This window comes from Macaca mulatta, chromosome 4, assembly GCF_049350105.2.
Source record: "Macaca mulatta isolate MMU2019108-1 chromosome 4, T2T-MMU8v2.0, whole genome shotgun sequence".
In the NCBI taxonomy this organism is placed as follows: domain Eukaryota; kingdom Metazoa; phylum Chordata; class Mammalia; order Primates; family Cercopithecidae; genus Macaca; species Macaca mulatta.
The window spans coordinates 175,577,693-175,590,727 of record NC_133409.1 but is presented as its reverse complement, the minus strand read 5'-3'; the positions used below and the strand labels follow the sequence as shown (position 1 = coordinate 175,590,727).

The following is a 13,035-nucleotide window of genomic DNA, read 5'->3' as shown; positions in this document are numbered from 1 at the left end:
GGTGCAGTCCATAGTTCACTGCAGCCTCAAACTCATAGGCTCAGGTGATCCTCTTGCCCTGGCCCACCGTGTAGCTGGAACTATAGGTGTGCACCACTACACCTGGCTGATTTTTTGGTTTTTTTAGAGATGGAGTCTTGCTATGTTGCCTAGGCTGGTCTTGAACTCCTGGGCTCAGATGATCCTCCTGTCCTCAGCTTCCCAAAATGCTGGGAGCCACCAGGCATCAGGCGCGAGCTACCACACCTGTCTAAAAAGTATATGTTTTTAAATTTTTTTGTAGAGACAGGATCTCACTATGTTCCCCAGCCGGTCTCAAGCTCCTGGCCTCAGTCAGCCTCCTAAAGTGCTGGGATTACAAGTGTGAGCCACTGTGCCTGGTCACTTTAATTGCAATACTGACAAGTCAACTGCCATGCAGAGCCCAGGGCACTGGTTATATTCAATAAGAAACTGAACTCAGCACTTAGAATTTTAAATTATATCAATGATCTTAAAGTATTTGCCACTTTTGAGTACAGCTAACTGGATAATCTCAAATCAAACCCTTCAGTGAAAATTCATTGTCAAGTGGTAAATTTGAGATAAAATATTTTAAATGCATTGAGAAATATTTTCTAATTACCTGTGTATGCTATAGTACAGATATTAATTCTATAAACCTGTTCATAGGTCTTCCTCCCGGTCTTCTGAGGACATTTTCTGTTTCTTTTCAGTGAGCTCATGAATGTCTAAGGGTTCTTGTGCAAAGCTTTGTTGCATTCTAAGTATAAAAAAATAAAACCCACTTATATTGCTTGAGTTTGTTCACAAGACACTTATGTAGCTTGCTTTTTCATTTGCTGTAATTGATCCTGCAGGTGTGTTAATTATAAACTAATGCTCTTTTAAACCACACTTATTATATTAGTGATTGTGCTTCCTGCTGTGGTCACAAATTTGGGAGGTTTTGGTGTTACAGAAAGTGCTCATAGCTTTTGTATATTTGGACTGGGACCAGTAATTTCTAGAGCTCCCTTCAGGAAAGAAAAAATAAGATTTGCTAGATGTAAGGAACGCTGGGCTAGATTCATCTTTATTGAATAAGCCAAGTCACTTCCCCATTCTAAAAACAAGTAAGTCCACCTAAGAAAAAACAGGCTGCCTTAAAATAGAATATAAATTCCTAAACTAGTTTTTAGTCCTTTATTTGAGTATTATAAAGCAGGGGGCACTTCCAGTTTACAATGTTGCTACATACTCCATTGGGAGAATGGTAAATGAAGAAAGGCTGCAGGCTCCAGGGAGTCCTGCCTTAGGAGTTTCACATCTTGTGGCACCAATGAAGGGATCTGGGTTTGAGTGACTTGAGTACTCTTTATGAGGCTAATTTCCCGTGAGAGTGGAGCTTTAGTAACCTGTGTACCTCCAGCTGCAAGCCGTGACTCCTAGTCTAGAATGAGGAAGGTCATTAAGGGAGCGTCAGGAATACAGAGATGAAGCAGGAGCCTGGGCTTTGTTTGGTAATGCCAACACAATTAAAATAATGTAATAAATTCTTCTCATACTGACAGAATATCTGATCAAAGAGGGCAGTATGATGAGTCAGGTACAATACAGGCTGTGTAACCCTGGGCCGACTCGTAGTCTCTCCATGCCTTCTCCATACTGTACACCCTCAGAGGATTGTCAGGCTTAATGTGATCTGGCCCATGCGGTGTCTGACATATGGCAGGTACTGAATGCCCACTGTTGCTGTGCTTTGTAACACAGGTGTGAGCTCTTTCTACTCTGGCTCCTGTGTCTGGTTTTGCTTATGGACCAACCTGGATATCTTACTGTGCCCTCAAGAGAATTCTCTCACACAATAGTATTAGCAAATCAGTGAAGACTTCAAAAAGAAGTCTGTATAGGAGATGCTTCATGTTACCTACCTCTAGGGCATATATATATATAGCTGGTACACACATGAATCAACCAGTATTAAAATACTGAAATACTTCTAAACTTGCTGGTAAATAACTTGTTCAAAGCCCCACCTTCCCTTTCGTGCTTTGTCCTGGAAATTCTTGACCATCTCCTAGACACCACCATGATCCAACAACAAAAAAATAAAATAAAAAAAAGAAAAGCCAGTGCCTGGAGCAGCTGGGGGCCTTGGAGCACCCTGTTCCAGGAATAAGGCTAATTGGTGGCTGTTCTGATTGATGACAGTGCAGTCAGCATCTCTCCTAAATAATGATGCATATGAATGACATGGGACATACTCTTTCTCACTTTGCCCTATATACGGTGGGCCGTGTGTGCAAGGTGCTGTATTGTGTGGATACTAAGCATGGACATAGTTACACACACTTGAATCAGCCAAGGCTGTCTGTCGACAATGTAGCACAGATTTTGGAAGGGGGAAGTGGAATCATGTTGTAAGGTTCTCATGCTGTACATGAAATGGTGTGTAACATTATTTGTAGATAGATTACGATAAGTTGAGTGTATATTGTAAATTGAGTGTATATTGAAATAAAGCAGAGAGGTATGGCTAATAAGTTACAATGGAGAGGAAATGAGATTATTAGAAACAATCCAAAAGAAAACAGGAAAGAAGGAAAAGGGGAACAAAAGAACAGATAAGACAAATAGAAAACAAATGGCAAGATAGATTTAAACCCACCCATCTTAACAACATTGAATGTTAAATACAGATATTCTAAACACTCCAATGTAAAGGCAGACCCAGTTATATGATGTCTACAAGGAACCCACTTTAAGTATAAGGACACAATTAGGTTAAAAGTAAAAGGATAGGAAAAGGTATACTACGCTAATACTAATTGAAAGAAAGCTATATTACTATCAGACAAAGTAGACTTCAGAACAATGAATATTATCAGGGATAAAGAGGAACATTTTGAAATGACAAATAATTCATCAAGAAGACAAAATTCTAAATTTTTATGCACCTAAGAAGAGAGATTCAAAATATATGAAACAAATATTGGTAAGACTGAAGGGAAAAATAAGCAAATGTACAGTTATAGGTGAAGATTTCAACACTCTTCCCTCAGTCATTCATAGTATAAGTAGACAGGGAAACCAGTAAATAAATAGAGGCCTTGAACAACACTATCAACCAAGTTGACCTCACTGGCATTTATGAATACTTCACCCAATAACTAGCAGAATACATTTTTTCTAAATGCACTTGTCTGTGCATACCCCCTTTGCACTTCAGCTGAGGGACCCTGGAAAGCAGCCTACTCAGGACTTTATACCCCAGGCATCACATAGCATGCTGGGCTAAAGTGTTGAAGGACGCCCTGTTTCTAGGGAGGGCAATGGAACAGAGCCTGGGCTGTTCTGGCCATCCCCATCTTATCTTAGGATGTTGCATTTCTGGCACATTCCACAGGTACTTTTGAGAACTGGAAGCACAAAAGGTGGGAGAATTATCCACACATATATTGAGAAGACTGAAATCATACAAAGTATATACTCTGACCATAATAAAAGTAAACTGAAAGTCTTCAAATGTTTGGAAATTAAACAGTATGCATCTAAATAACGCATGGGTCAAAAATAAATCATATGGTCAAGCAGGAAATATTTTTATGGAAAACATCAAAAATTGGTGGGATACAGCTAAAGCAGTGCTTAGAGAGAAATTTATGGCATGAAATGCTTTTTGTTAGACAGAAAGTTCTCAAATTAATAATTTACATTTCCACTCTAAGACATTAGAAAAAGAAGACTGAATTAAGACCAAATCAAGTAGAGGGAAGTCTTATTAGAAGTCTCCAGAGAAACAGAACCAATAGGATAGGGTCATGCAATTATGGAAGCTGGCAACTCCCAAGATCTGCAGGACAAATTGCCAAGCTGGAGACCCAGAAGGGCTAATAGCATAGTTCCAGTCTGAGTCAGACGGCCTGAGCCCCTGGAGAGCTCATGGGGTAGCTGCAGTCCAAAGGCTGGCAGCCTCAAGACCCAGGAAGAGCCGATGTTTCAGTTGGTGTCCAAAGGCAAGAAAAAGCTGACACCCTAGTTCGAAGGCCATCAGGGAGAAATCATTCTCTTACTTGGGAGAGTGGTCAGCGTTTTTGTTCTATTCAGACCTTCAACTGATTGGAGGGGCCCACCCACATTAGAGAGGGCAATCTGCTTTACTCAGTCTGTGGATTCAAATGTTAATTTTATCCAAAAATACAGACTCAGCCAGAATAGTGATTGACCAAATATCTGGACACCCCAATGCCCAGTCAAGTTGACACATAAAATTAACCATCACAGAAAGAAACAATAACAAATAACAAAAGAAACAATAATAAAATGACAGGAACAATAACAAAAGAAACATAAATAAGTGAAATCGAAAACTGAGAAACAGAGAAAATAAGTGAAACCAAAAATTGGTTCTTTGAAAAGACCAATAAAATGGATAAGCCTCTAAGTAGATGGATCTAGCCAGACCATAGCCAGAAAAAAGAAAAAAAAAAAAAAAAAAAAAAAGGAGACAGAAATTACTGATATCAAGGATGAACATGGGAACATTGTTATATATTCTATGGACTTTAAAATGATTAAAAATATTATGAATGACATTATACTAATATATTCAACAACTTAGATAAAATAAATTCCTTGAAAGACACAAATTACCTAAACTTACTCAAGATGAAACAGATAACTTGAAATAGTTCTATATGTATTAAATACATTGAATTCATAGTTATAAACTTCCCCACAAAGAAAACTCCAGTCCCAGATGGCTTCACTGGTCAATACTACTAGACATTTAAGAAGAATGGTATCAATTCTCAATCCTTTCTAGATAATGGAAGTAGAGGGAAAGTTTCCCAGCCAGCGTTATCCTGAATCTAAAACCAGACAAAGACATTTTAAATAACTACAAAACCAATATCTTTCGTGAACATAGATACCGTAATAAAAATTTGGCAAATATTTTGTGAACAAATGAATACAGCAATATAGTTTTTAGAAAAATACATTATAATCACGTGAGTTTTACTCCAGGAATGCAAGTTTGGTATAACGTTGAAACTCAATCAATGTAATTCCTCATATTAGCCAATTAAAGAAGAAAAATCATATGATCATCCATAGATGCAGAAAAAGCATATGATAAAATTCAACACACATTCATGTGTTGAATATGAATTCAACAGAAATCGAAAATGTTTAATTTTGTTTAAATTTTAAATTTTTGTTTAAAAAATAGAAAACGAAAAATAGACCTACAACAAACTAGAAATGGAAGGAAACCTCCTCATCCCAATAAAGGGCAGCCACAAAAAATGTAGAGCTAACATTGTCCTTAATGATGAAAGACAATAATTTCCTCCTATAATGGGAGCAAAGGAAGTATGTCTGCTTGTACCACTTGCATTCAATGTTGTGCTTGAGGTCCTAGTTGGGGAAATAATGCAATAAAAAGAAATAAAATACATGCAGATTGGAAAGGATGAAATAATGTCTTTATTCACAGATGGCAGAACTACGTAGAAAATCCTAAGGAATTTATAAGAAATAAAAATGAGTAGAACTAACAAATGAATTTATTGAGGCCATAAGATATGTGGTCATTATTTTAAAATCTATCATGTTTTTATATGCTATGAATGAATATTAGAAATAGCATACAAGGCTGGGTGCGGTGGCTCACACCTGTAATCCCAGCATTTTGGGAGGCCGAGGTGGGCGGATAACAAGTTCAGGAGATTGAGACCATCCTGGCTAACACGGTGAAACCCCGTCTCTACTAAAAACACAAAAATTAGCCAGGCATGGTGGTGGGCACCTGTAGTCCCAGCTACTTGGGAGGCTGAGGCAGGAGAATGGTGTGAACCTGGGAGGTAGAGCTTACAGTGAGCCGAGATCACGCCACTGCACTCCAGCATGGGTGACAGAGTGAGACTCCATTTCAAAAAAAAGAAAAGAAAAGAAAAGAAAAAGAAATAGCATACAAAAGCATAAATCACCTAGAGATAAATTTAACAAAATATGTGTAATACCTGTACACTGAAAACTACAAATTTTGCTGAGAGAAATTAAGGAAGACCTAAATAAATAAAAGATATACCATGTTCACGAATTAGACCTTGATATTGTTAAGTTATGAGTTATCTGTAGGTGAACCATAGATACAATGCAATTGCAACACAGTCCCAGTAGGCTCTTTTAAAAAAATACATTTTTTTAATCATGGAAAATATACATAACATTTACCATTTTAACAATTTAAAAGTGTACAATTCAGTGGCATTGAGTATACGTTGACATTATTGTGCAACCATCACCACCATCTATCTTCCAAACTTTTTCAGTATCTTAAACTGAAACTCTGTACCCGGTGAACAATAACTCCCCATTCCCTCATGCCCCCAGCCTGGACAATCCCCATTCTACATGCTGTTGCTATGAATTTGACTATTCTAGGGACTTATGTTCGTCCCTTTTTGTCTGAGTTATTTCTCTTAGCATAATGCCTTTAAGATTCATCCATGTCTGTCTTCTTTTTTAAGGCTGAATAATATTATATTATATGGATATACCACACTTTGTTTATCCATTTATCTGTCCTTTGAAGCAGGATCACCTACTTTAAAAACACATTTTCAAGAAATCTCCAGGAGAGTCTGCTGTCCCACCAAGAAAGGTGTAACAAATGTGGCTGATAAAGCAGTCATTAAATCAAACATGAATGTAATCTAGGCATGGTGGCTTGTGCCTGTAATCCCAGCTACTCAGGACACTGAGGCAGGAGGATGGCTTGAGGCCAGGAATTCGAGACCAGCTTAGGGCAACACAATGAGACCTCATCTCTTTAAAAAAATATGATCGTTGGCAATTTTTGGAATACTGAGAGATCAGCTAGTCTTTGGGCATCATTTAAGAGCAGGCAAGTGAGTGCAAAGCCTCAGGAGCTTGGACCCTTTGGAGCATGCTGCCTTCCCATCTCCCTCAGCTCAGTGCTTTCATTGTTGCTGCCCCGAAAATGTGCATGTGACCCAAACAAAATGCAACAGAAAGACAGCTGAATTTCACCTGCGGGGAGACAAACCTTCAGACATTTTTAGTTTGATAAAAGATTTTTCCAATGTAAAAGGTGGTCTTGGAGACACAGTAAATGCTCGGATTTCATCCTAGAGATATTAAAATCAAGGTAGAAAATAAATGAGCTTCCAGTTCAGCAAAGGTGATAACATTGATTTCATGACTAGAGAAATTGAATTATCAGGTTGTAAATCCACGGTTTCTTTTGTGTTTTTCAAAAAGACTGTCTCAGAGGAGAAGTTTTTATTGTATTTTATGAACATTTAACATAAAAGGAGCTAAAATGGAACTCCACCATTGGAACACGATGTAACCAGATGGAACAAGTCAGTTCTCACGGTGTTTTGCTCCCTCATTGCGAGACTCATTCTAGGATGGGCTGTGCTATGCTGACGGCACACACTGTTCAGGGAACTCCTTTATTCAGGGCACTTTCAGTCCCATGGTCCATTGTACTGTGCTCATTTGGGGGGAATAACCAGTTCATGTGCCAGGGTGAAAGAGGAGACCAGAATGTGGCAGGCAAAAAGAGGCAATGGGTAAGAGCAACATTTGTAATAATAATATATATTTTCACATCAGATGGGTCATATGCCAATGTGGTAACAAGATTGGAGGGAGGCACATCTCACAAATGCATGTGAAAACCCAATCATCATGCTTATGAACTACAAAAGAATCATTTATTATTTATCCAGCTCCAAGGACATCATTTTAAATAACAACAACTGCCCCCGCTACCAAAGCATGGTTCTCATGGAAGGGAACCTCCACCTTCCTTTGAGCACTCCTGGCTCAGTGTTTTCCTTTTGGCTCATAGCCACATCCATATGTGCAGGGTGAATGTTTTCCATCCTCCTGGAACACTTGGGATGCTTGAGCTCATCACATGGTTAAGCACATATTGGAATTGACAATATAATGTGGAATTGGCTTTTTTAAAATGGGAAAATGCTGTGATTCAGAAGCAGCAAATGTAATTTGAGTGGCTCTGTTCTGCCTGGCAAATCTCTTTAGAAGTGAACAGTCACAGGATATATAGTAGGTGTCGTGCTCAGGTTGACATGGAAACTGTGGTCCATGCAGTCAGGGGGATTCAAAATCAAGGTCAGAATTTGAGACTGCTGTTCAGAGACGGTGCCTGTATAAGTCCATTTTCACACTGCTGATAAAGACATACCCGAGACTGGGCAATTCACATAAGAAACAGGTTTAATGGACTTACAGTTCCACATGGCTGAGGAGGTCTCACCAACATGGTGAAAGGCAAGGAGGAGCAAGTCATGTCTTACATGCATAGCAGCAGGCAAAGAGAGAGCTTGTGCAGGGAAACTCCTCTGTATAAAACCATCAGATCTCATGAGACTTATTCGCTATCACGAGAACAGCACAGGAAAGACTTGCCTCCATAATTCAGTCACCTCCTACTGGGTCCCTTCCACAACAAGTGGGAATTCAAGATGAGATTTGGGTGGGGACACAACCAAATCATATCAGTGCCCAAGCCTGCTGAAGAAGAGCTTCCAAACGCCTTTATACAGGAGAAACACTTTGAGAAATGCATTTTTCTTCTCTTGTTAGTTTTACCAATTGTGTTATTAAATTCATGAAAACGACCCCTCCCTCCCATATGATCTCAGTTAATACACTATACTAGATTAAAAATGTATGTTATCTCAGTAGCTGGCATCAGAATCCTCTCAGAAGTTTCCTCTGAGCTCCCATAGCATTTGGCCTATACTTTATTTTTAAGTTTAAAAAATTTGGTAAAATATACATAACATAAACCATTTTAGGCATACAGTTCAGTGGCATTAAATACATCATACTGTTGTGCAACTATCACTACCATCCATCCACCAGGACCTTTTTCATCTTCCCAAACTGAAACCCAATACCCATTCAATATTAACTCCCTGTTTACTCCTCCTGCTTGCTCCCCCACCCCTGGCAACCTGCAATCTATTTCCCTTTGTCTGAATTTGACTACTCTGGGTACTTCGTATTGGTGGAATCATACAGTATTTGTCCTTTTGTGCCTGACTTATTTGACTGAGCATAATGTCCTTAAGGTGAATCCATGTAGTAGTGTGGGTCAGAATTTCTTGCCTTTTTAAGGCTGAATCATATTCCATCCTATGGATAGACCACATTTTGGCCTATACTTTTGATATGGCACTCACCAGCTACTGTTTCTTCAGGCCTTCAAGCTATCTGGGGACAAAGGCATATAAAGGATTCATACTTTGAATCCAATCACCTTGATTTGTAGCAGAGTGTCTGGCATATCACAAGTACATTTTACTCAAATAGCATTGGCTGTTAATGCTAACCACACACACACACACACACACACACACACACACACACACACAGAGCCCAATGTAGTGGGGGCATGACTATGATACTATGAATGAGAGGGAATAACCTGGTCCTAGAAGTAGATTAACTACTTGATTGACTGGCTGACTGATAAACTCATTCATTATTCACCCCAAGAAATACTTTATATACATCTATCATGTGTCAGGCATTTTGCAAATGACTGAGGCCACAATGCAGATATGGTCTTTGCCTTCATGGAATTTTCAACAAATGGGAGAAAATTAAAATGTTATTCCCCAAATAAATATATAATCACAAGTGACGATAAGATCCAGGAAGGAAATTTATGTTTTTATGAGTTACTGTAGAAATCCCTTCTAAAATTTTATTTTATTTTTTTCTTCCTTTCTTTTTCTCTCTCTTTCTTTGTCTCTCCTTCCTTCCTTCCTTCCTCTTTCTTTCTTTCCTTCTTCTTTCTTTCTTCTTTCCTTTCTTTCTTTTCTTTTTCTTTCTTGCTTTCTTCTTTCTTCTTTCGTTTCTTCTTTCTTTTCTTTCTTCTTTCTCTTTCTTTCTCTTTCTTTTCTTTTCTTTCTTTCTTTCTTTCTTTCTTTCTTTCTTTCTTTCTTTCTTTCTTTCTTTCTTTCTTTCTTTCTTTCTTTCTTTCTTTCTTTCTTTCTGTCTCTCTCTCTCTCTCTCTCTTCCTTTTTCTTTTTTTTCTTCCTTCCTTCCTTCAGTGAGACAGAGTCTCACTCTGTCACCCAGGCTGGAGTGCAGTGGAGCCATCCTAGCTCACTGCAGCCTCAAACTTTCAGGCTGAAGTGATCCTCCCATCCCAGCCTCCTGAGTAGATGGGACCACAAGCGCACCCCACTATGCCAGGCTAACTTTTTAATTTTTTGTAGTGCTGAGGGTATTACAGTGTTCCTCAGGCTGGTCTTGAATTCCTGCCCTTAAGCCACCCTCCCACGCTGGCCTCCTGAAGTGCTGGGATTACGGGAGTGAGCCACCTCGCCTGGCCGTGTACTTGTTTTAATAAAGATTTTTTAATATAAAGAAAACATATTCATTGGGTCCCTGACTTTTGATTAAAATTGACAAAGGGAAGTCCAATCTCATAACCTTCCTCCCTGCAAAACCTAACAGTGTGAACAAAGAGGAAGAGTTAGCAAATACCCATCAGCAGCAATAAGGTGAAGGAAAGGGATGGTTTACAATTACAGGCAAGAAAGGAAAATCCAACAGATGGCTCAGCAGCATCTAGTCTCCAGCAACTCCTAACTTCACCCTCCACGGAAACACTACCTTGGAGAAATAAGTCAATGAAATCCCAGCAAATTGCACAAGTGACTTCCAAACTGCAGAAGGCAGAAGAGGGAGGGGCTGCTGAGGAAGGAGGTATACCTAAAACAGGCATCCGTGGAGGCTGCCACACACAGCCGTGGAGGAGAGGGCTGAGCTGCACGGGATGCTACCGTTTAGAGGTTAAGTGTGGAATTAGGGCCAGCAAAGAGGAGGGGCCAGGGACAAATGAGAAAAGCCAGGTGATGTCCCAGAGCCAGGAGAAGAGGGTGCGCCACGAAGAAGAATCCATCAGCTGTGACTAGAATTGCCGACTGATTCCATGCCATGAGGATCAATACTGTCACTGGATCTGGCAAAATGGAGGTGAGGAGCTCTGGGCCATGAGCATTTGAATGGAGTCAGATAGGACAGCTCATGGCCCACAGGCCTCTTGAAAGCCACCTTGACCAGTGAGGTTCCATTGCTATCAATCCACAAATGCTCGGTGGAGGTAACTCGTGACTGTCCATTGAGTCATTGTGGCAAGCACAGTTGATGGTCATCGCCCTGGATGTGCGGACGATTAGCCACCTGTAATACATCATGCACCCACATCATATGTACCACTGCAGTTTCTTCTTTCAAAGCTTTCTCAACGTCTCTACCCAAGTCTACCTTCTAGTCTCTCTGTTGCATGAAAAATCTGAAAATCTAAGCTCGAAAGTGCATGTCTATAGAGGAGAAAAGTCCAAAGCCCACCCCAGGTCGCTGTTTCTGCCAGAGATGACTCTCCTTTCTAGGAGTGGCTTCATTTGGTCTTCACATTCTCCTGTCAGCTTCAACCAGGCCCAGGCTGTGAGCTTTGTTATTCTGGGGGAGTAATTTGAAGGCCACTCAGGGGACTAATGGGTCTTCTGAAAGGTATGGTCATATTGGCAGGCAGAATATGAATTGACAGTTAATTATCTTCCATTTGGTATCAATATTTCTAGTAGTTGTATGTGTTCATTTTGTCAACTTTCAAAAACATTAATATTTTTAGCCATGTCACAGACATATTGGCAGGATATTTTGTGTAGTGTTCTTTTATATTTCCAGGTTACTTGGCTGGAAAAGGGGAGTTATCTCCAAGGCCTCCTTTCCCCTGTTTTGTTTTGTTTGACACAGAGTCTAGCTCTGTCACACTGGCTGGAGTGCAGTGCAGCGGCATGATCTCGGCTCAGTGTAGCTTCTGCCTCCCTGGTTCAAGCGATTCTCATGCCTCAGTCTCCCGAGTAGCTGGGATTACAGGCATGAGCCACAATGCCTAGCTAATTTTTGTATTAGATGGGGTCTTGCCATGTTGGCCAAGTTGGTCTGGAACTCCTGACCTCAGGTGATCCACCCGCCTCTGCTTCCCAAAGTGCTGGGATTACAGGCATGAGCCACTGCGCCCGGCCTCCCTGGTTTTTATTTACACACCTCTTTGGGAACTGTATCCCGCGCTCAGGGTGGCACACAAAGCCTCAGAGGGGAACTGGTTGCAGGTCCCCAGCCTTGCCTAGCATTCCTGTACCCCAGGAATCTCATAGGAATATCAGGGGTGCTGGACATTTGCAACTATAGAGAACAACAGGAGCCCATTGTCATCAGTCCCTTAAGATAGGCAGAACCACCTTAGCACAGATGAGTGACCTAAGGACTGGATGACTGATAGCCCAGATGTGCCAGTGACTGTCGACTGCAGGACCCCTTTCTTTTGTTTTGGTCCCTGGCTCCATTCCACTTCTCTGGAGATAAGAAGAAACCCTAAAAATGGCTGAGATTGAGTTTCCCTCCAGCCCGGGGAAGGTGGGCACCTAGCCAAAATTAATTTGACCTAAACAATGTTTTTAAAATGCATGATTTTCTGGTGTGCTTGAATAGGAGGTCAGAGAATAGTCATACCTGTCCCACATTATGTTAATTTGAAGAAGTTAAAGTACGATCAACTCTTAAATTAAAATAAAAATTGGTGGCCCATAGAAAAGAACAGCACATAGACATGGAAGCCATTTCTAATCCCAAACTGCTTTTCCCCCTTTAAGCACTTTTCCTGTAGATTTTAAACAACTGCAAATTTTTGGCTCCTTTCCCTACTTTCTCCTGTTGTAAGTTAAAAATCATACATAGCTGCTTTGGAAAACAGTTTGGCAGGTTCTTATAATGTTAAATATACACTTACCATGTGATCCAGCAGTCTCATTCCTGGTTATTTACCCAAAAGAAATGAAAACATATGTCCACGCAGAGGCCAGTACTTGAATGTTCACAGCAACTTTATTCATGATAGACAAAAACTGGAAAAAAACCCCCAAAAGTCCAATTGGTAAATGGAACCCAAATCTGGTTTATCCATAC

At 40.2% G+C, this 13,035-nt stretch overlaps 1 non-coding gene across 1 annotated transcript; it reads right to left on the bottom strand.

Moving 5' to 3' along the window:
* Positions 1-7,626: 7,626 nt before the first annotated feature.
* On the bottom strand, positions 7,627-7,730 carry LOC114677898 (small nucleolar RNA U13). The gene has a single exon (XR_003729324.1). It is a non-coding gene; the product is annotated as a small nucleolar RNA U13 (small nucleolar RNA).
* Between the last annotated feature and the right edge of the window lie 5,305 nt (positions 7,731-13,035).